The following is a 25,371-nucleotide window of genomic DNA, read 5'->3' on the forward strand; positions in this document are numbered from 1 at the left end:
ATGTATTAAAGCCATTTCTGGACATATGAAAAAATGCTCTAACTCACTATTTATTAGAGAAATGAAGTTTAAGACAACTCTGAAGTACCACTTCACACCTTTCATAGTGGGTAAGATGAAAGGAAAAGATAATGATAAATATTGGGTAGATGTGGGAAAAGTGGGACACTAATATATTGTTGATGGAGTTCTGAACTGGTCTAACCATTCTGGAGAACAATTTGGAATTATGTCCAAATGGCTATCAAACTGTCCATAAACTTTGATCCAGCAGTGTCGTTACTGGATCTGTAAGTCAAAAAGATCATTAAAAAGGGAAAAGAATCCAAGTGTGTAAAATCCAAGTGTGTGCTGTTTGCAGCAGCCCTTTTTGTATTAGCAAAAAACTGGAAATTGAGTGGATGCCCATCAGCTGGGGCATGGCTAAATAAGTTATAGTATATGAATGTTATGGAATATTATTGTTCTATAAGAAATGATCAATAGAATGATTTCAGAAAGGCCTGGAAAGACTTACATGAACTGAGTAGGACCAAAAGAACATTGTACCCAGCAAAAGCAAGATTATGTGATGATCACCTGTGATGGACTTGGCTCTTTTCAACAATGAGAAGATTAAAGGGAATTCCAATAGATTTGTGATGGATGGAAAGAACCATCTGCATACAGACAGAGAACCAAAGAGACTAAATATAGATCACAACATAGTATTTTCACCTTTGATGTTGATGTTTGTTTGTTTGCTTGTTTATTTTTTCCTTTCAATTTTTTCTCTTTTGATCTGATTTTTCTTGTACAGTATGATATATATGGAAGTATATTTAGAAGAATTTTATATGTGTAATCTATATTGGATTACTTGCTGTCTAGGGGAAGGGAGAGATGGAGAAGGAGGAAGAAAAATTTTGAATGCAAGGTTTTGAAAGGATGGATATTGAAAACTATCTTTGCATGTATTTTGAAAAATTTTAAAAAGCTATTGTTATTTTAAAAAATAGTCTGAGTAAGTACTGGGGATGGTGGTAGTAGAGAAATATGAGATTATGTAAAGAATGATGAATATATTTAGAATAAGTGAGGCATATGATATTGCATTAAGTGAGATTATGGTCAGATAGAAGGGAGTATATATATATATATATATTTTCATAATAGTAGATCATTTATGAGTGAGAGATCTAATTTAGGTCTGTGTGAGCCTGAGGTGGAGAAGGGGAATATTATATGAGATTTGAGAAGATTAAATGAATAGGAATTTATTATGTTTGAAGAAGGATTAAGATGGATTTTAAAGTCCCTTAGTCTAAAGGAGGCTGTTGAGGAGAAAAGGAAAAAAATATTCTTTAGAGGAAGATGAAGAAAGGGCTAGAGGCTAATAGAAAGCAGATAACTTGATCTGAGTTTTGTGGTAAATTTTAAAATTGAACTTCAAATAAGAGGAGGTAGCTAAGTGATGGTAGCAAAGAGAAAATCTAGAAGTGGTAGTCAGTAGCAAGGAGTATACTGATTCTTCCTCAAGGACTAGTATAAGAAAGAGATAAGAAAGAAAGCATAGTCAGCATTAGAGAGGATGGCCACCTGGTCAAAATATTCTCTGTAAAAGCCAGAAGCTAGAGCATGACAAGAAAAGGTAAAACATGAATGGAAGGGGTTATTTTTAGTTATGGAAAGGTGATTTTTGGAAGGCATTATGGAAAGGTCAGACAGAGCTAGAGTAGGCTAAGCAGGATAGTGATGAGGAATTGAAATAATGGTTGGAGAGAGAAGTTATTTACTCTGCTGGTGAGTGAATCTGGAATGTAAGATCTATGGATGAACATAATTTGGATATAGTCAAACAGGAGATGGAGACTTCAGCTTGTTAAGTGTCAATAAACTTAAATGGACAGTAAGAAATGAATTAATTCAGTTGATTACTATATGAACTACTGTGGGTAATAATCCTTTAGAAGAAATGGGTTAGCCCTTATAGTCAATAAAAAGGAAAGAAAACCAAAATTGGCATATAATTTCAAAATTACAAAAAGCAATACTTGTTTGAATGTTTGACTCCAAGGAAAACCATTCAGCATCACAACAATACAAGTCTGTGTTCCAACCACAGGTGTTGAAGAGGGCAAAGTTGCTCAGCTCTATGAACACCTATATCTTCTAAAAATAACACCCCTTCTCAAAAAAAGATGTGGAGGATTAGACTATTAAGGAAATAAGTATATTTCCTTAATAAATTAATATTAATAAAAAATAAATAAGTAATAAATAAAACAAAAAATAATTGGAAAAATAGGCAAATTTGTCTTTGGAGTACAAAATGAAACTGGTCAGACTAATAGAATTTTGTCAAGATATTACTGATTATACCAAATGCTTTTTTTCTCAGCAACCCAAAAGGTGACTCTACAGATGGATATCTATCACCAGATGGCCAATATGGAAATTATATTGATTATATGTTTTGTAGCCAATGGTAGAAAAGCTCTATACAGTTAATTAAAACCTAGAATTGACTGTGGCTCAGATCATGAGTTTCTTATTGCAAAATAGAGACAAACTGAAGAAAGTAGGGAAAACTATCAGATTAAATATATAAGACCTAAGTAATATCCCTTATAGTGCCTGAAAAATTATGGACAGAAGTTTGCAATGTAGTACAGGAACAACATGGTGCAGCAACCAAAAAACATTCCAAAGAAAAAGAAAACCAAGATAGCAAAATGACTGTCTGGTGAAGCTGTACACATAATTAAGGGGGCAGGGCAGGGCAGGGAGGGAAAGGGAAAGGAAAAGAAAAAGGAGTAAGGGAAAGATATACCAATTGAACGCAGAATTCTAAAGAATAGCAAAGAGACAAGAAGGCTTTCTTAAATGAAATGGAAGAAATAAAAGAAAACAAAAGGAACTTAACTTGCTAAGAAAATTAGCAAGGATATGCAGAAATATAAAAGAAGGATATCAACATCACTTAACATCATGATGGAGTAGTTATTGATCTTAAAGAGCCAGACATCCTGGAAAATGAAGTCAAGTAGGCTTCAGGAACCATAAGGCCAGTGGAGGTGACAGAATGCCAGTTGAGATCTTTAAAATTCCAAAAACATGATGCTGTTAAAGTGTTTCATTCAAGATGTCAGAAAATTTGGAAAACTCAACAGTGGTCACTAGATTGGAAAAAATCTCACCCCTTAAGAAGTCCAATATCAAAAAATGTTTAAATTACCAAACAATTATACTTATTTCATACACTAGCAATACTTAAGATTCTACAAGCCAGGTCTCAGCAACATGTGAAGCAAAAATTACCTGAATAGCAGACTTATTTTCAAAGAGACAGAGGGAGTAGAGACTAAATTATCTAATTGTTAGATTAGAGAGAGCAAGGGAATTCCAGAAAAAAGATTTACTTTTGCTTCACTGACTACACTAAAGTTAGATCATAACAAAATGTGCCAAGATCTTAGAGAAATGAGACTTCTACATTGTCTTCTTACTTGTCTCCTGAGGAAACTATGTAAGTCAAGAAGCAACACTTAGAACATGAAACATTGTATATTATATATTGTATTCTTGTTTAATTTATATTCAGAGCATGTCATGAAATGCCAAGCTGTACTAATCAAAAGCCAGAATTAAAATTGCCAGGAAAAATATCAACAATCTCAGATGACACTACTCTGATGGCAGAAAGTGAAGGAGAATTAAGAAGCCTCTTGATAAGGATGAAAGAAGAAAGTGTAAAAGCTGGCTTGAAGTTTAACATTAAAAAAAAAAACACTAAGGTCATGGCAACTATTGACTATTAATTGGATGATTGAATACTTTTGCCACATAACAAAAAATCAAAACTCCCTGGAAAAACCCTATGTTGGGAAAGACTGAAGGCAAAAAGAAAAGGGGATGAAAGAGGAGAAGATGGATAGATAGCATCATGTATGCAATGAACATGAGTTTGGACAGACATTGGGAGATCAGTACAAGATAGATGGGTCTAACATGTCATAGTCCATGGGATCATGAAGAATTGTACAGGTCTGAATGACTGAACAATAGATAAGCTTGTGACTATACATCACAGGCATAGGGAGTGACAGGTGTCGGAGTTTGGTATGCATGGTGAATAGCATTGGATGACAGCAGTTCTAATGAAGAGACAGTTAGATTGGAGCCCTCAAATCTTATGTGGCTTTAATGAAGGTATTTTCTAAGAGCTCAGGAGTGGATCTCCTCCTTGGTAAAAGGTCTCCAGGAAAGTAGTTCTTCTGTTGAGAAGAATGTTGATGATGGGATTTAAGATATAGGATTTAGCTCTTGGGTCTCAGGTTTTAAGGGCAAGACAGTGCTATATAAATATGAGTTATAGTCAAGAAAGCTATTGTAATGATCAAAAATTTTGTGATCCTTTAGCTATAAATAGAATAATGTAAACTATACGTGCTATATCAATCTTCAAAATCAGTCCCCAGAATAATGTAGGATAAATCATATGTGCTCTCACAGAAGGTTTAATTTTAGTGATTCTTGAAAAACTCCATTGCCCTTAACTCAATCCAAATGTCATTTGTACTAAAATTTCAACACTGGGTTTTTTTCCTTAAAGATAAGGAGTACAGGATATGTGTGTAGATTAAAGAGAAGATGAGGGATAGTTAGCAACTAGTTTTGTTTATCTTATACTTTTGCCTACAGTTGTTTCAGTAGAATATAAGGCAATATTTCCAATATATGGATAACAAAGGCATGAATTTCTACTCTGCATCACAGAGAAGTAATGGAATATGAAACTAACATTAGAGAGAGGTATTTTTGGATTTATTCCATACTAGAACAAATTATTTTAAGGGATTCTGGTTGAAGAGCCATGTCTGTGGTAGGGTAATTTTATTTTATATGCATAGATTTATTTATTGCTATTATAACTTCTTTAGATATAGAACTACTTTGATGAAAATTTTCATAAAAAGAAACAAATTATTTTCTCCATTTGGTCAATCTATCAGGTTCCCCACAATCTGATTACTTCATGAAGTGACATTTAAATGCAAAAATTCATGATTGTCACCAATTCCTTTTGCCAGAAAATGCCAATTCTTGGCATACATATACAAACACATATGTATGCATATATATGTATATGTGTAATATACTGACATAGGTTCATATAAATGTATATATAGTTGTATAGACCTTAGTTAATTTTTCTTCAACCACACAAAAGAATTTGTTAATAATTGAATTTCTTGCCACATATCTCAGAAAAAAAGCATGTTAAGAAAGCATGCAGTCAAACAGATAAAAGCAAGTTGATAGTTAATTAAAAAGTCTTTTATCCTTTAAGACAAAAATAATTATTAGAACTGGTAACATAAGAAAAGAAAGTCAAAATCTGTTTTCTGTGACAAGGATTACCATAACAACAGCAAAAGAAAAAAAAATGAGCCCATAAAGAATTTGGGCTTTATCCTATTCCATAGTACATTAATTGGGTAGCTTTAAATTTTCATTTTGAGGGGTATGTTGGTTCTATTTTCGTTAGAACAGATGGATGAACAGAGTTTAGGACAGATTATTTGTCAGGAATTTTTTTTTCCCTCATGGGTCACTATGGCAAAGAATTCATTACTAGAGGCCAACATTTTAGTGATGAGACTCTCCAAACTTAGCTAGTCCTTCAGCTGCTCCAGAGTAGTATTTGAAACCTTCTCAGCTTGCTAGAATCTGTCAGAGCTTGCTCTCTGCTAGTCTATTGTCAAAAATCCTAGAATTACTTGTACTTCAGAATGAGGCATCAGAAGAATTTTTAGAACCTTTATGAGTTAATCATTTGTTTTTTGATTCATCCTTTCATTCACCTAATAATCCATTCATATGTTCATTGAGCAAAAGATTTGGCACTCAGATTTCTGGGTATTCCCCATTGGTCCATGCCTCGCCTTTCATTTCTTAGGTGGATTCCATGGGTGGGACAAGACTGAGCAAGAACAGTTGAAAGAGGAAGTTAAAAAAATTGCCGGACCAATTTGTGAGTGCCTGCCTGTGAGTAACTATGTATAGAAAATGACTGTGTGTGTAGTGGGGGGAGGGTTTCAAGTGCATACAAGGTAAGTAAAGACATAATCTTTTCACAGCTCTGATAAAAATAGACTATTTAGAAAGTTTCAAAGTCATGTTTTACTTAAATGGATACAATCCATGTTTCTCTCTTTTCTACCTCTATATTTCCACCTCTATATATTTCTAATCACTGGGATATGGATTAACTCTGTCAGATTCACTCCAGGGCTTTCATGGCCTAAAAAAAGGAAACTTCTAAAAGAAGAGGCACTTATTCCTTACTTAGTAGGATCAGGTTCACTGTTTGCCTGAAGGTTTCCAATTATAGCCGATTAGTTGGGCCAGTTCTAAAAGTGAAAAGACATTTAAAATGAGTAAATATATCTCATATTAAAATTTCGAAACTGTCATCCTTTAATTTCATTATCGTTAAGAAACATTTAAATACTATTCTTAGATAATTCTTATAAAATTACTTTTAAAATTATTCCAAGATTAAAATTGTCTTTTAAGCATTACTATATATCAGTTAGAAATTTAAGATGAACAAAGAAAAAGAGACATTAACTCAATTGCTAAATTTATAAAGAATAGTAAAATTTCATATTAATAAGCAAAGGCATAAAATCTGAACTTTCATAATGTTAATTCAAGGAGCTTAAAATTGAATCTAAATGCTTAAGATTTTACTAATGGATAATTATAGAGTAACTAGAAGGAAGCAGAATTGGAGTTGAGGATATTTTTGATAAATTGCCATCTCATTGGTTTAAATATCCTTACTATCAAGGCAGGTTGGAATGTTTTTTTCATTTTATGTAATTCTTGTACATATCCTTCCATAATTACTTCATATCAGTTCTAATTAATGTATTGGAACTACTCTGGGACTAAAAACATTTGTCAGTTAAGCCTTAATTTCAAATTTTGAACAGCCAACATCTTCTTTTGATCAATCATGTCAAAGTTGCTATCTTTTATGCTGCTTCTCTTGACTATATTTGAACTTCATAGAAGTGAAGCAGTGGGAAATAACCTGGGAGCTGGGATACTTGAATTCTATCACAGTAAGTAGTGTGCAAAGCACTGCTCTAGATGGTTTAAAATAAAAATGTCAAAGTCCAGCCAATTGGGAAATGTTTATCAAAATAAATAAAAATATAATACAACATAGATAATGCTAATTTGTTGTTTTCTAAGTCAATAGGTGAGCAGAAGATATCTGTTTCTAATGGAGTTTGACACCATTGTTCTAGAAGACACAGAGTTTAAATAAAATAGTCTCTGCCCTGAAGGAATAGTTGAACATGATTGAACAACAACAGCAAATATACCTTTAATCTATTGGACTATATTAACATAGGACAGAGAATAAATTGGAATATTTAAAAATATTAAGTAGTATTTTAGAATAAAGTCAGAAAACTACTAAAGAAGCATAGTTCCTATTTTTAAATAAGTTTTAATTGATGTCTACTGTTTATTACATCATCACAGTTATAGCAAATGTCTGTACTTCTGACTTCTAAAGATCCATCCTATATAATATACAGTATTTTTTAAAGGAAAAAAATCAGTACAAATGATCAATACATTGAAAAAAATTCAAAAAACATGTGCAACATACAATACCCATAGGACTTTTTCACCTTGATGAAGGAATAAGTCATAGATATCCTTTCAAACTATTCTTCATTCCAAATCTATCTGATATTCATAATTTTGCTACATTTACATTTAATGTTGTGGTGTATGTTTACTCTTTCTTTTTCTATTGTTGCAGTAATTGTGTATTTTATTTTATTTGCTCTATTTATTTCCTAAGATTTTCCAAATATTCTGTAATATCATCAATGAAAAAGGATAGATTTATCCTCTCTTTACTTATCTTTATGCCTTCAATTTCTTTTTTCTTTCTTATTGCTATTGCTAGCATTTCCACAACTATATCAAATAATAGTAGGGAGAGTGAACATTCTTGGTTCACTCTGATATTTATTAGAAAAATTCTAGTGTATCCTTATGGCATATGATGACTGCTCTCTGCTTTAGATACATGATTTTATGATTTTAAAATGAGGTCCCTCTGTGACTATAATTGTAGAATTTTTAGCTTTGAAGACTGCTAAAGGTTCTTTCTGAAGCCATTAAGATGAAAATGTAGTTTTGTATGTTTTGGTCTTTATGATTATGATGATTATTCTCCTAATGTTGAACCATTCTTGCATCCTAAATATAAATCCCACTGGGTAATAATGAATGATTTCTTGATAGACCTCTATAGTCTGACAGTATTTTGTTTAAAATTCTTGAATTAATTGTTAATGATGCTGTCTATAGTTTTTTTTTTTCAATCTTCCATTATTTAGGGATAAGAAGCATATATATCTTATAAAAGAATTGTGGCTGAGTGCTTTCTAAATTTTTGAAGATCATTTATGAAGAATGGCTATCAATTTCTTTAAGTGTTGTATAGAATTATTTTGTGAATCTTTTATGAACCCCTTTTTCTCCTTTCCTTTCTCTTTATAATTTGATCTCTTTCCTTTTCTGGATGAATTACTACAAATTTCTATTTGATCTTCTGAAATTTTGGGTACTTTATATTTTTGAAGATATTCATCTATATTTTAATATATCTCCTCCTATGTGCTTATTTTAGGATTTTTTGCATATTCGATTTGTTAATTATTCATATTCTTTTAACATGTATTCTTAGGGATATGATTCCACATATACACATACACACACACATACTCCAGATTACTTTAGCTACTTTACAGAGCTTTTCATATGGTGTTTGATCATTTTCATTTTCTTTTACATAATTGTTAATTGTTTCTATGATTTTTAAAAGCCCTCTATTTCAGATTTCACTGTTAAGCTTCCACTGGGATCTGTTTTTTTTGGTTTTTGTTTTGTTTTTGGTTCTGAACTAATGATTCTTTTTCTTGTGTTTTTGGTAAGTAAAGAATGTAATTACAATTTCTGTCTTTTTGTAATTTTTTCAATATCTACACACTAATACAATTTGTATAAAAGTTTTATATGGCACAGTATATTTGAAAGACATCATAAGTCTTTTAGCTCTAGTTTCTTTAGGAATTTCCCCAGTTCTTTTTTTTTTTTTTAAACTTTTATTGTTTATCTTTCTGTTAGACTGTCCAAAACTGAGAGTTATTGAAGACTCATGTCACTATTATGTTACTGTTTACATAGTTTTATATTCATTTCGTGTTTTTTTTATGAATTTAGATGTGAAGGCATTTAAAGGATAAGTTTATTATTGATGTGCTGTCTGTGGTTCCTTTCATCATAGTATAATTTCCTTGTTTATCCCTTTTCATTTTTTAAATCTTTGTATTTGCTTTGTCACACAACACAGCATGATTGCACTCCTTGCTTCTTTGGATTTAATAATTGTATAGTAAATTTTTTTATTCCCATTAATTTAACTTATATACAATAGATCGGATGAGTTTTCTTATTAAGATAAGAGTATTCTTATCTCATCAGTTAGTCTTTTTTTCATTTTATTGGAACGTTTAATCCATTCACATTTAAAATTATGTTAGTTTGGTTTATATTTTCCTCTATTTATTTCCAATATTGTTTTTCTTCAAGTTATGATTCCTATCCTTTCTTCTATTTTAAGCACACTGATGTATATCTTCTTAGTTATTTTTGGTTAATACTTTTAAGATCTTATTCCTACTGGCTCTTTTCCCTTTCCTGCTCTGCTCCCTCTCCCATTTCTTACCCATTTCTCTTTGGTGTTTTGCTTATTAATTCCTGCTTTTTTCTGACTATTTCTTCTCTTTTTTTTCCTCTCAGTTGGTCAAGTATAATCCCTTTCCCTTCTCTAATCCTGTTCATCAATTTTTCAATTTTGTTGCACCTTTTTCCAAAGACAAATTCTTTTCTTCACTCTTTTCACTATCCACTCTATCTACACTAGAATCTTATTCTCTGATTTGGGATCTTTTTAATTATCTAGTCTCTATCATTTTCTATTCCTCCTTGAGTCAGAGCTTTCATAGACTATCTCTTTCACCTCTAAGCAGTTTCTGTGACTATTTTGTAGAGCTTGCCCCTGTTAATTTCACCTCCATTGATCTTTTTTCCAATTGTCTCTTCCTCTTAGAAAGATAACAGTTCTTATAGATGACAGACGATATTGCCCTAAGACAGCTTCATAAACATATGCATATCTCAGATTATACAGCCCACTACTGACCTCTTGTCATCTTCCTTTCCCATTTGCCTCAAAATCTTCCTGTGTTCATGCCTTCTCATTCCCAGGCACAAGTATATCTCTAGAAGTACAACCTCCTCCTTTTCCTGAGTCAGAATAGGTGAGTTTTTAAGCACCAAATCTCCACAAGCAATACCCAATGTGAGGTCCACATCTCCCTTCACAGAACATTTTTCTTCACCTACAAGAGCATTAATCAGTTGAACCCCCTCCCACCAATACAAATACACCTCTTTTCTATTCCTTTTCAATATCTCCCCAAGTCTTCTTACTCACTTCCCTATGAGACACCATTTTAGGAATATTTACCTCACTAAAGGACTTTGACTTGACCCAAGAATATCACACACCTCTCTACTTGCATATTCCACCTCTTTCCTTTAATGCATCCCTCTTATTTTGTAATTTAGTCTCCCAAAAAACAAAATAAAATAAAAACATTTATTCACTTGTCGGTGGGTATTGCAAAGTTCTGTCAATATTGTTCCAGATCAGATTCTCCATTATCGCCTCCTGGCTGTATTACTGATTACTGATTATTGGCTGTATACTTGTATGCATTTAAAAATAAGTACTGATTTTTCTGCTGTACTTGCCTGCTATTTGTTGATGCATTCTGAACTTTACTAGTTTGGTGGTCAAAAAGCAAATATTTATTTTAGCATCCCCCTTATTTTCCCTTATTCTCACTTTATGGTGCCCTCCTTTCTGATGGTAGTTTCAGTGGGATATCAAACCATCTCATATCCTCTTACACTAGGCAATTCATAATTTATTAACCTTGCTCCAAGTGACTTTTGGGGGATAAAACTGGATCCAACAGTTGTTGGGCTTTTTTCCTCAGGCTTAGTGGAGCTCCATAAATCTCACTCCTACCCCACCCCCTACAAACCATGTTCTGTCTTAATCCTTCTGTTCTTCATTTCAAAAGTCAAGGAATACAGAGTGCTCCCACATCAGTTCCATTGTACCCTGGGCTAATTGTCAGCATTTGTACTTTGGATTTCTGGGCACTGAGAGCAGGAGTTGCATAAAACAGAGATTTAACTCTATTTTAAGTCTAGATAGATACCATATCCTTTTCCTTCATGATCTTCCCATTCTTCAGAGATACTTTGCATTATAGAATACTACCTTGTGCTGGCTATTGAGATCTCTGCAAATTTCTCTAGTTGGGCATTTAGATCTCCATGGCATTGGAAAGAAGGAGCAAGGAAAAGGGTGTGAGGCTGCATTTTTTTTTGCAAGTCAATGATTCAGGTGCCTAATGCAGTCTTGCTATTTATAGCATACTAGGTAGTAGCTGAGGGGGTGCTGAGTATGATCTAAGTTTTTTTATCTTGGTATTTTTACCTTCTTTTGGGTTCCTAGTGTGTAATACATATATACACATACATTTATACACACATTTTACATATATATGTATATATATATATACATATATATAATCATACTTTATTGTGAGGAGAAATAGACTATATATATATATAAAATATAGTCTATTTCTCCTCACAATAAAATATATACTTTCCCCTCACAATATACTTTTGTCCTCACAATGAAATTAAGATCATTGTGAGTAGGAGTTATTGTAATTCTTCATACTTGTTTCCCCTAGTATAGTGCCTGGCACATAACAGAGATTATGAATAAAAATGAATTTGTCAGGATTATTTTTTCTAACAATTAAATTTGTGATATTTCCAGATATAATGACAAGAAGAAACAGAATTTTCTTATGAAATGCTATATAAAATCTTTAAATGTATGTCTTATAAGCTGCCAAAATATTTAAAATTTATATAAAATTATATTGCTCAATAAATTTTGATTGAAGGAGAAGGTAAGAAAACACTGCAACTTAAAACTTATCTTAACTTAAAATATCACTTAAAACATAAAACTATCACAATTTGCTTTTTGTAGTGGCAAGGAAATGGAAATCAAGTGCATGTCCATCACTTGGGGATAAATGAATAAATTATTGTACATGAAGATAATGGAATATTATTATTCTATAAAAAATGATGAGCAGACTGATTTTTGAAAATCCTAGAAAGACTTATATGAACTGATGCTAAGAGAAGTGAGCAGAACCAAGAAAAGATTGTACACAGCAATAACAAGATAATAGAGTGATCAACTATAATGGACTTCAATGATTCAAGGCAATTCCAATAGATAATTCCAATAGATAACCACATTCAGAGAGAGCACTATGGAGACTAAATAAGTATTGAAGGATAGTATTTTCAGCTTTTTGTTTGTTTTTTCTTTCTCATTTTTTGGTTTGATTTTTCTTGTACAAAACAACAAATATGGAAATATTTTTAAAAGGATAGCACATACTGATCCTATATCCGATTACTTGCTATCTTGGAGAGGGGGAAGTGAAGGAGGGAAAAAGAGAAAGTTGTAATACAAAATTTTACAAAAATGGATGTTGAAAATTATCTTTAAATGCATTTGAAAAATAAAATATCATTAAGGATTGCAAAAAAATTAAAATAAAATATCACAGTTTGTTCTAGAAATCAAAGAATTTCCTCTTAAGTGAGATCAATGTGTCTGTCTTTGTTAAGTGAGATCTGACATCTTTTGAATTTAAATAGCTTACCCCTTTTTATGTATTTTCTAATATATTTTACTTCTGTAATTTCTACATACAATTTGCTTGAATAAATGAGTTTTTTGCTATTCACTATTTTTTGTTGGTCTTGTAAGTAGGGAATGATTTGATGGGAAGGATTCAAACCTGTGAATCTAATGCTCCTTTTTCTTTTAAGAAATAGCAGTAGGAAAACAAAATATTTTATTTTATATAGTGAATCAGTGTCCCTAGATCAAACATATAGAGCAGATAGATGAAGTTCTAGCTGTTTAACCCATTCTCAGAGAACAGAAATGCCAGAGTCATAGTCCCATAACCTGCTCTCCTTAAAGGAAGAATTACTCCCTTCATGAAAAGTGAGCAATATTCCAGAGATATTTATCAGTGTCTCCACTTGAACCACCCAGTGGTATATTTAGACATGCCACATGGAAACATTTTCTCTCTCTCTCTCTCTCTCTCTCTCTCTCTCTCTCTCTCTCTCTCTCTCTCTGTCATTGTCTGTCTCTGCCTGCCTCTCTCTCTCTCTCTCTTTCTCTGTGTACATATAAATTAAATATGTATAATGTGTATAAATAAATATAAATTAAATAAATTTTAAATTTAAAAAACTCCTTTTGTCTTTGGAGACATAATCAGTGCAGTTTCACATATTTCCTTCTACTCCATGATGTGATGAGAAATTGTGGCATATATTCTTTAGGACATGGTGCTATTTCTTAATTCTTACAAAGACAATACTGTGTATGAAAACATTCTTATATCCTCAGAGCCAAAATAGAATTTTTTTGGACTGGACCTATGATTTCATTGGTGTAGTGAACCAGCAATGAGTAAATATCCTCCTGCAATGAATAGCTACAACTACTCTGCATTTATTGTTTTTAGAGTGCTGTCTGAATCACTTGAGATTAAGTAACAGCCTGAGTCACACAACTAATATTTATTCCAGGAAAGACATGAACCCCCATTTTCTTAACTCTGAGGTTCTACATCTTCTATATCATGTGGCCTCTCAAATTAGAAAATAATTCATTTCAATATTAATCACTTTATATCTACAACAAAGTTTTATTGAAGACTTGAAGTGTTTATTTGCAAATTATAATTTTGAAATTATTGTTTTATTTTATATATTCAATAAACAACATGTGAATGTTAGAGGTGTAATATATTTTCTTTGGGAAGTGGTGCCTGTCATTTGGGCTTTTACAATACTGATCATCCTGACCTCCACTGCTAGAAGACATTATGTTTCTGCAGTACCATTAAGGAGACTTGGAGTGTCTAGGCTCTGCCATGTGTGTTCCACCAATTATGAGAGGATGCATCCCAGCTTCAAGCTTCATTTAGCTACTTATAATCAGAACAATTTTTATACTATTAGCTTTTTTATACTTCAAAGATATAAAAATAAACATACACAATCTATATCTGATTCCTGGCAGTCTTGGGGAGAACAGAGGGGAGAAAGAGAGGGAAAAAGTGGGACTTCAAATTTTAAAACAGGGAATGTGGAAAACAAGCAAAAGAAATAAACTTACTCTCTAACATTTGGAGATATAATATACCACCAGCACTACCTCAGACTCTGGGAAGGAGGAAGCTTCGGTTTAGCTTGTACAATCCCAGGTCCAAGTCCAAAGCCCTACTTTGGCTTGTGTTCCAGACACCCTAGCTTCTCAGGGCTTCCCTGCCAGGTTGGCTGGCTGCAACACCCTGCTGCAATCCTGATTTTGAGGTTGCCATGGCTCAGTTCCAGGTCTGGTGAGGATTTACTACCTGCACCTGAAACTGAGAAGGTCAAATGGAACAGAACAAACACAGAACTCAGGCTCATTTATCAGAATCAGGGGGTGAAAGGGAGAACAGGAGAAGGAAGCTCTCCCCCAACCATTCACTGGGTTCAGTTCAGGGTGCTCCTGTAGAGGGTTAACCTTCACCTTCTCTGGAGGCTGAGAAAGAGAAAGTGAGACTATTACACTCTGCCAGATTTAATGAAGCAGCCTGTTTGGCTGATGCAGCCAATTGGAGGAGACTACTCCCACCTATGTTATAGAGGAACACAGGAGGACAGTTTTTCCTAGAAGCAAGGCCCTGATATGTCTCTATTAGCTGCCTTCGTTTTAGGTGAGCAAAGCAAACCCAAGTTATACTTTTATTCATAAAATGAAAAGCTAGATCCAAGATTTACAATAGGATTCATTTGCTTAGAAACTTTCAGTGGCTCCCTATTTTCTTCAGCCGTGTTCTCTGAAATGGGGACCATGTCTTCACCCCAAGGTGTATATGATCAATGAGCCACATATATCTATCACATCCTATCCTCCTTGTAAGAGCTCATTATGGGACTTGTTTCTATTACAACCACACATACTTTTACACTCCAAAATCCTTCCACTTATCTTCCTACCTCCATTATTCAAGCTTCTAAAGAACCCTTTTCTGAATCAGGAATCATCCCTCTGGCCACTATAACCCAACCACTACCAGGGCAGAGACAATTGCAGTTTTACAGATACTGTTAGGAAAATGCTGATCTCAAAATATTATCCACCTCCCTTTGTTTTCTCCCTTCTCTCTTTCCCTGCACATTATCTTCTAGCAATAAGGTAGCAAGTGCCTTCTTAGAGGATGGGCTTTGGCTTAAGGAGAAGTGACTGTTTTGTTGAAGACTAACTTCCTCCCTTTTTAGGGTAGGACAGAGTGAATTGTACAGAATAGATGAATGGATTATAATCTTCATTTCCCATCCTATTCTATTATTTTTCTCCTCTAATCACCTTTCTTCCAATTCCCTATTGTTGAGGATATAACCATTATTTCAGTCATTCAAATTTGTGACTTTAGTGTGACTCTTTTACCTTTATCCAACTTTTTCAGTCATTTGCCAAATTATTTATCATTTATTTCCATAATATTTCTCATTCATTGCATGCAACTGCCACTATAGTCAGGCCTTTATTATCTCTCCTCTCTTTAGCTTCTGTCTTGCATCAGATATTTCAAATTGGTCATCCCAATTTGACACCTGAAGCTCCATGTAAAACAGAACAGACTCATCTTTCACCTCAAATCTACCAATTTTTGAAACTTCTTTCTTTCTGTCAAGGGCACAGCTATCCTTCTAATCTCTCAGATTCATAATTTCAAGAGAATAAGAAATATGTTATTTTTAACTGTTCTTATAACTAAACAGATATACATCCATTAGTACTTTATGGAGTTTAATAGTATGATTAGACTAAGAAGAGTTTTTTTTCTTTAATCTTATCGTACAGATGATAAGTAATTATCTTTCATTCTTATCTGATTAAAATAGTAATTATCTAGGATCTCTATTTCTAGCTCATGATCTGATAGAACTCCTTAAAATAATGTTAACAGAATAAATATAACAATATATTTTACTCTATAGAGTAGACAAGAAGATGAATGCACATCTATTGTTCTTATAATCAATGTATTTAGAGAATGAGATCCACAGTTTTAATAATAGATTCCTTCTGCTGAAGTCTATAAGAATCTCAAGTATCTCTGAGAAAGTGGGAATGGAGAAGGGGATTCATCTTACAGGCCCAATTCCCAAGTCCCTTGCTGGTCTTTAAAGCTTGAAGTTATGAAGAAACAGAAGCTAAATATTCTTTTATGTAATACTTGAGCTTATAAGAGATAGACTATATGCCTGTGAAACCTGGACAATTTACTATTTCTATTTGCATTTTCTTAAGAAGAGGAAAAGGGGATGGCAGAGGATCAGATGGATAGATAATGTCATGGAAACAAGCATGAACATAGATAGACTTCAAGGGGAGAATAGTAGAAAACAGAAGGGCCTAGTGTATTATGGTACATCAGGTCATAAGAACTGAAGATTATTGAACAATTGTATAACAATAACATATGGTATGTATTATGTAGGATGCTAGAGATAATATCCAAAAATGAGAAAGTCTTTGAAATCAGAGAGCTTATATTTTGCTAGGGGAGGATAGATGAGTAAGTACAAGTTATATAAAAATAAACACACAGTGACTTGGAATAGAACTGAGGGAATCAGGGACGGCTTTTTGAAGGAGGCAGCACTTAACATAAGACTTGAAGGGTATGAAAGGTCCAAGTAAGAAAGTAAAGAGTCTCAGAAAAAGGGGACAAAAATCTATGCAAATATAGATATGGATGTCATGAATAGAGAACAAGAAGTGTGACTGTAGCATTCAGTGCACAAAGGGGAAAATAATAATATATAATCAGTCAGGAAAAATAAGCTGTTAGGAAATTTGTAATTTCTAAAAAGATGTTTTTGTATTTGAACCTAAAGTCAGTGGAAAGCCATTGAAGCTGCTTGAGGAAAGGAATGACATAGATAGGCTTGTACTTTTGGAATACCAATTTGGCCTCTGTGTGGAAAATAGATTAGGAAAATGAAGAATTAGATATAAGGAGGACAATTAGGAGGCTTTTATTGTGATCTTGACACAAATGACAATAAAGGTCTGGACTTGGGTTTGGTGGTTGCTGTCTTTTATTTCTGAAGAGGACCAAAAAACGATCAAAAGGACATCATTATACTGTGTCAAGGAACAGTGTGTCTGATCATGGCTGATCAAACCAATACAAGCTCAGAGATTCTATTGCACTTCAGGCACAAACAGTCCATATGAACATTTGGAGTGCAGATGGCTCTAAATTTGTGTCTTATATTTCTTTTGAGCTATTGCTCTACTACTTTACTCATAAAGCATTGTGCTTCTTTAATACAGGCATGCCATGATGACTGATCTTGTGCCAATGTTGCCCGTGTTTCCTAATTGATTCCAAAAGTCTTCAAAGAGGTCTTCCCTTGGGAGTGTCCTTGTATTACTACTTTTAATCTCTATGTGAGCACTTGCACTGATCAAGGTAAGTTCTCTATAAAATAGTCTTTCAGGTAAATATACATTTGACATTCAAGCAATGTGGCCAACCCATTGAGATTATGCTCTCTGTAGTTCATTTTGATAGAGGATCTCAGTGTCTAGTATCTTACCTTGTCCAGTGATCTTCCAATGAAGTCAGCTTCTCATGGCTCTTTAGATCTTTGATTTTGTAGGCAACCTCATATCTCATCTCCCCCATACATTCTTTTGGAGCCTCCTAAATGCTAAACTAGCTTTGGCAATACATGTGTCAACCTCATCATCTATGTGTAAGCCCTGGAAAATATACTGCCAAGGTAATTGAATTTATCAACAATATTCAAAATTTCTCTCTATAATTGTCTATATAACTGTCTATGGAAAGTTGAAGGGATGTAGGAAAAAAAATTGGGAAAATGGGTGACACAGCAGATAGAATATCATCTGGAGTTAAGAAGACTTTTTGCTCCTGAATTCAAATCTGGCCACAGGCATTACTTATGTGACTCTAGGAAAGTCACCTTACCTAGTTTGCCTCAGTTTCCTCATCGTAAAATGAGCTGGAGAAGGAAATGGCAAAGCATCCCAAAATTGCCAAGAAAACCTGAGGTAAAAAATGGTCCAACATAGCATAAATGATTGAATAATGAACAATGAGTCCTATTTTGAACATATTAAGTTTAAACTGTTTACTATACATCAAATTTTAGAGATCTAAAAGGTAGTTGGAGATGCAAGATGAGAGGTCAGAAGAGAGATTGGGGCAGGATTGGTAGGTTTAAAAATCATCAGCAGAGAGATGGTAATTAAATCCATCAGAGTATGCTGAGATCATATATGAAGTAATATAGAGGGAGAAAAGAGGACATAGAATTCTGAATGATATCTAATGGTTAAAGGGCATGATCTGGAAGAGGATCCAAGCAATGGAAATAGGGAAAGAGCAGTATAATAAGTAGAAAAAGAATGAGGAGAAAGTGATATCCTAAAAAGCAAGAGAAAAAAGGAGAAAGAGATCAATAGTGTCAAAGACAAAAGAATAGATGAATGAATCAAGAAGCACAAGGATTGAGAAAAGGCCATTGGATACAGCAATTAAGAGATCATTAATAACTTTGAAGACAATAGTTTTGGCAGAATAATAAGCTTGGAAGCCATATTGTAAGGAATTAAAAAGAGAGTGGAAGGAGAAAAAAGTGGTCTTTTTGAAGTGTTTAGTTACAAAGGGCAGAAGAAATACAGATGATAGTGGGAAAGACAGAAGGATCTTTCTCAAGATATAGACAGAAGATCTTTATTAATATTAATACTAAGTTTCTCTTGGCCTCACTGACTCTCAATTGCCTAGTTTGGTCTGACATTACTTCCTATTCTACATTTGTTATCTATGATTATTATATGCATAGATGTAAAGCTTGAGATAATGAGGAAAAAATAAGGGGATGATTTAGAACTTTTGAGTAATATGTATAAAAGATGACGAATTAAGATGATGTTTCTCAAAATTACCTATCTTGCCCTAACCTCCCTGTTAACTTCCAGTCTTACATATCCAGATGCTTTTTGAAAATTTGAAACAGAAAATCTAGTAGACATATGTAACTTTAAATGTCCAAAATGAAACATATTATCTTTCCCATTAAACCCTTTCTAACTCGTACCCTTCCTATTACTATAGAGGGCAATACCATGCCTTTTCCTCCCCTCCAGTCCTTCAGGCTCATAACTTAGGAGTCATTCTTGACTCTTCACTATCTCTCACCTTATCCCACTCCCATATCCAGGCTGTCACCAAAGCCTGTCATTTTTACCACACTGTCATGTGCCTCTTTCTTTCCTCTAACACAATCATTGCTAGTGTAAACCATAATCACACTTGAACTATATTGCAATAACCAGCTGGTAAGTCTCATCTTTCTCCCATTCTAAGCTTTCTTCCATTCAACCACCAAAGTAATTATTCTGAAACCTAAATCTGATTATATTACCTCTTTATTGTTTAAGGACTTCTGATTATCTTCAAGATCAAATACAAACTCCTCTGGCATTGAGAGCCCATCATAACTTATTCCTCACCTAGCCCCTTCCTAGTCTTTTTACAACTTACTCCCCACCACTTATCCTTTTATCTGGTGATATTGGCCTCCTTGTTCTAAAAATAAGACATTATTTCTCTGCTATTGATATTTTCTTTGGCTGTCCCCACGCTCTGCCTATTCATCTTTACCTACTGACTTCTCTGGAATTCAAGTCCCAGATAAGATTATTAACTTCTACATGAAGCTCTTCCTAATCTATCTTAATTATAATGCCATTTCTTTTAAATTATTTCCCATTTATCCTGTATATAGTTTATTTGTATATATTTATTTGCTTGTTATTATTCCCATTAGATTGTGAGCTCCCTTTTGCATCCATAATTAACTTGTATTAAGAGCAGGTGAAATGCTCAGGAAAAGCCTCTGGCCAAGCCCTTTTTTTCAGGGCTGTTTTCCACATTTGTTATCCACCTGCCACCCACCTCTCACCCATACCTTTCAAAAGCTGTAGCATGTGGTTATACCCCAGAAAACGGTCTCAGCAGACAGCTAAACCAGGTTGAAGTAATCAACAGGCTTCAAACCTAATGGTGAGTTAGGCAGGGGTTACTTCAAGCATGTAAAGACCTCCCACAATGGAATTGGAGGTGAAAACAATTTGTACCAGTTCCCATAAGGGCATTGTGAAGTGTTAAGAGCCTGGTTTTACACTGAAGATGCCAAAGTTATCCACTGCATTCTAATTCCTTGTCAATCATTTTGACAGACACTTGACTGACATGTCTCATCACTAGACTATAATGGCTCTGGAAGGGAGAATAGGGCTGATGACTTTATGTACTTCTGCCTCACTTAAATCCAATTTATACTTGTCAAATAGTTTTCAGCATTCACCTTTTTAAAACCTTGTGTTCCAAATTTTTCTCCCTTCCATCATTCTATCCCCTCCCAACAGACAGCAAGCAATCCAACATAGGTTAAACATGTGTCTAGCTTAAGTTCCTACTGAAGAAGAGATTTTGCATGTCATTAGGTTCCTCTCATGTGGTAGGTAAAGTGCTTGGCGCTGATTCCATTTCAGCAGAGCTTTATAGGGAAGGTTATGTACTGTTCACAAAAGCTGACTGGAATCTTCTGAGTTACATAGTAAGAGGTTTTTCCCCAGAAGATCAAGAATGCCTTCATTGTCTATCTCTATGAAGGAAAAGGAAATTGGTCATCCTGTGACAATCACAGGGATGTCTCTTTCAGTGATTGCTGGAAGGATTCTTGCCACAGTCCTTAACTGGTTAATCTTTCACCTTGAAGATGTCATCTATCTGAGAGCCAGTGTGACTTTAGGAAAGGAGAAAATGATTGAAGAACAGTTGGTATAGTGTTTACTGCTTGACAATTCCAGAAAAAATATCAGGAGCATAATAGTGGTCTGTATAGAAAAAGGTATACAAAATTCACTATAGAAAAGAATTTCTTGAAATGTAGAATTGGCCAAATGGAAAAGGAAATTAAAAAACTCATTAAAGAAAATACGTCCTTAAAAATAAAATTTGAGCAAATGAAAACTAGTAATTACATGAGACATTAAGAAGCAATAAAAAATGAAGAGTCTCATCCATAAAACACCCTTCTCACATGTCCTACATGAATACTTGTAATTGGGATATCCTATAAATCTGGTTTGAGAATGAGTTTGGGGATGGATTTACCAGAGACATCTTAAAAACATAGATATGAAAAAGGGAATTTCTAGAAATGATTTCATTAAAAATGGAGTTAGATAAGTGGAGAAAACTCCCGTATCATACCCAGGGTAAAACTCAGGCAGACCTATTGGTGTAGGGTAGTGAATGTGCATATGGTTAGTTAAAATGTCTGAGGGAAGAGGGAAAGTAGAAAGTTGAACTGTTAAATCGCCAGGAGTTAAACACTCCATGATGCATTAGTTTTCTATTGTATTCAATCTAAGAGTAACATAAACTAATGTTATTGTTAATTTTGTTAATCAGTTGGAAGATTTATGCTGTGAATCTTGCTTATATTATATTTGGGGTTTTAGAGTTTATGAGAGGAAGGAAAATTATATTCAGGACTCAGTTTCATTTGGAATTAAAATTAGTGAGCAATTACAACTACTTAGAGCATTCTCTTTTCCTCTTTAGAGAATCAGCAAGTAAAGACTCATGTGCTTTGCTTAAAGATTGTTCAATGATGTGGCAATAAATGCATCACTGCTTGAACACTTTGTATTAAGGTTTCTTTGTATGATACTGAAGAGTATCAATTGCTCAGGGGATGAAGAACATCAGAGAGGAAGTAAGAATCCATTGCACTAAGTGCTTTAGGTTTGTTTCTTCAGAAACTGCTGCCTGTTGTGGAGAGAACAGTGGGACCTTAGGGAATGAACTTCCCATACTTGGCTGCAGCTTACTGAGAATTGTTTTGTGTTTTTTTTTTTTTTTTGAGGAAACTATGTCATTATTTAGTGCTATAGAGAAACTATATACTTAGCTGAGAGAACCAATGTTAGAACTTTGTCCAGGGGGAACCATTTATATATTAACGAGAAGGGATTTTTATAAAACTAAGAAATATAAAGGTTATATTTTTGACTAATAGAAGGGAAAAAGGAACTAGGGGGACCCTGTCTTCACTAGTGTAATTCAAAAAAATCCCAATTTACATAGTTATCTTTGTGTTTTGTATATGTAGGTGAGTAAATGCTGCATTATATATATATACATATGTATGCATATATATGAATATAAATATAGACAGATATATATGAAAATATATATAGAGATGCATACACATACATGTAAGTCAACATATACAGATGCCCATACTATTTAGCATTATCAAGGTAAATTTTGATAAATTTTACATGAGCAAAATAAGTAAGATTGATTTATATTCCTTAGGTGATGTCAAAAATTTACCAGAATTTGCTGGGATGAGATTAATTTCCACCATATGTCCCAGAAAGGGTATACTTTGTTCAAAAGCAACAGAGCTGATAGCATGGATGGCAGAGTAGCACTTCATTCAAAAAGCCTTATAACAATACAAAAAAAAATGCATTTAAGTAGGGAAACACAATAAATAAAATTTAGGTAGAATAAAAGATAATGAAAGTAGCAGGTGGCACTGGCAAGCAAAGCAGTTGGAGCTGTTAATCATCTCCTGAGCCAGAAAGCCTATTTGAACATGCTTAGTCAACTAATTCCCCATTCTTTTGTACATTTTGTTATGGCTAAATCCTCTTTATGGACTTGGTTTTCCATTTCCAAGAAACTTATTTCCCCTTCTCTCAGAGGGGCATGATTTTCTTTTAAAAATTTATTTAAAATAGTAGTTGAGCAAGGAGAAAGGAAAAATGGCTCTGTTTTGCTCCTGCTTGCCACCTCTGGGAATCACCTTGGATTTCTTTAATAGGAGTTTCTTGACCTTTGGTTATTTCTCATCTTGCAAAATAGAATATTTTTTAGTCCACTTTGACTTATGGTTCTAAATTAGCTCCAGACCTTCAGGTTCAGTCTGAACAAAATCTTTCATCTTTCTAAAACAAGGAATGTTCACTCTATAATCTCTTCATTTGTATCTACTAAATAAAATACGCATAACATTTCTGTAGGCCAACAGATTATTATAGTGGATAAATAAATTCTAAATGGAAAATAATAGATAAAAATACAAAGGCATGCAGCTTAATAGGGAAAAAAATCTTTTGCTTTATTTAAAAGGTGGAAAGTGGTTACCAGCTTAGTTTTTACCCTTCACTGAATCCTTCTCTCTCAACAACTGCTTCCAAACAGGGCTAACCAATTTCTCTGTACTTGTGATATTTTAGCATTTTCTATTCTACTAGCTTTGCTCACTATTTCTAACGGTTCACTTAGTTTTACTGAAGCCATATCAGCTCTCAGATAAATGATCACCTTTTAGGTAAAGAATCATCCTATTAAGGAGGACTCTGGCAAGAATCTGACCAGCAATGACTAAAAAAGACCTCATTGTGATCATCACAAGAATATCTATTTTCTTTAACTTTATAGAAATGGACAATGGAGACATTCTTGAATTCTTGAGGGAATAAACTCCTCCTGACATATAACTCAGAATATGTTAGAGAGCTTTTGTATAAACAATGGACCCTTTGCTTTGTAAATCTCAGCTGGAATAGAATTAGCACTAGGTGCTTTGCCATAATAGAGGAGGCTAAAGGCATTCAAAGCCTCTTCTTCAGTTGGAAATTTGGCTATAGAGGGATTTATTTCAACCTGAAGTATATAGTCATTTTCAGCATTGGTTGATCATGGCTGATTGTGAATAATATGGAAGTGGCTTCATCATCACTGAGTAGGTGAGGTGTACCATAGTGTTTTGGCCCAAAAGCAACCTTCAGGGCATCATAAAAAGTGCTTTGGATTGTTACTATCAGTGTAAAACTGAATTTCATCTGCCATTTTACTCCAAAGGAAAGTGTGCAAGAAAAGAGTGATTACCCAACTTAAGGTCTACAGAGTCATTTTACTCACTTAATTGTTGTATGCCTGTTAAATCTGGATAGTATACCAGTGCCATGATAGAAAACTGAATCACTTCCATTCGAAATGTCTTAGGAGACTGTGAAGCTCACCTGGCAAGATAATGTAGCAGACCCGCAAAAGACTTTTCTTGAGCTGTATTGCCAAGCTCAAATCTACTGCAGAGAGTGCAACTCCATTGAGCTGGCCATGCTGTTCAAATGCCAAACATATTTTGTGGAGAATTCACGCAAAACAAGTACTCACATGGAAATCAGAAGAAGCAATACAAATACACTCTCAAGGTCTCTCTGAAGAAGTTTGGAATCAATTACTTGACAATATGATGCTGGCAAAGAATAATCCAACATGAAGTACCTGCATCAAAGAAAGCACTATGCTCTATGAGTGGAGCAGAATTTCAGTAGCTCAAAAAAACATGAGATAAGAAATTTAGAAACATTTTCACCCTAAATGTTCATCGAATTTGTTTGTACCCAACCTGTGGTAAAGTATCCTGAGGTTATATTGATCAGCCACAGTTGAAAACACTGTACTTTTTTTCCAACATGAATGAAGGATAGCAATCAACTAACCAATCTGTCTATCTATAATCCCTTTGCCAAAAAAATAGGAAAAAACTTTAAAGTTTGGACACTGCCTTTCTTTTAAAAAAATTAATTAAAATTTTAATTTATAGAATAAAACAATTATTTCTATAACATAGTATAATAAAAATAGATATTTGTATATGAAACTGCAAATCTGTTGTGTACAACTTGTTATTCCTTTTTAAAGTTATTGTGTAAATTTTTTTTTCTTTTTTTCTCCTCCTTTACTCTAGAGATGGCTACCATTAAACACAAATATGTATCTAGATGTAACATCATTCTATATAATTATTTGTCAGTTCTTTTTCTGGATGCAGACTGTCTTCATTCATATGTCCTTTCTATTTAATGTGGCTATTTATAATTGTCACTTAAAATTGTTCTTA

At 33.7% G+C, this 25,371-nt stretch overlaps 1 long non-coding RNA gene across 1 annotated transcript; it reads left to right on the forward strand.

Annotated features, from left to right (window-relative positions):
- Window positions 1–5,908: 5,908 nt before the first annotated feature.
- On the forward strand, window positions 5,909–25,070 carry LOC127557852 (uncharacterized). The gene is made up of 3 exons (XR_007952647.1): window positions 5,909–6,030; window positions 17,678–17,816; window positions 24,471–25,070. It is a non-coding gene; the product is annotated as an uncharacterized LOC127557852 (long non-coding RNA).
- Window positions 25,071–25,371: the final 301 nt, after the last annotated feature.

The sequence above is a fragment of the Antechinus flavipes genome, chromosome 3 (genome assembly GCF_016432865.1).
Source record: "Antechinus flavipes isolate AdamAnt ecotype Samford, QLD, Australia chromosome 3, AdamAnt_v2, whole genome shotgun sequence".
Taxonomy (NCBI): Eukaryota; Metazoa; Chordata; class Mammalia; order Dasyuromorphia; family Dasyuridae; genus Antechinus; species Antechinus flavipes.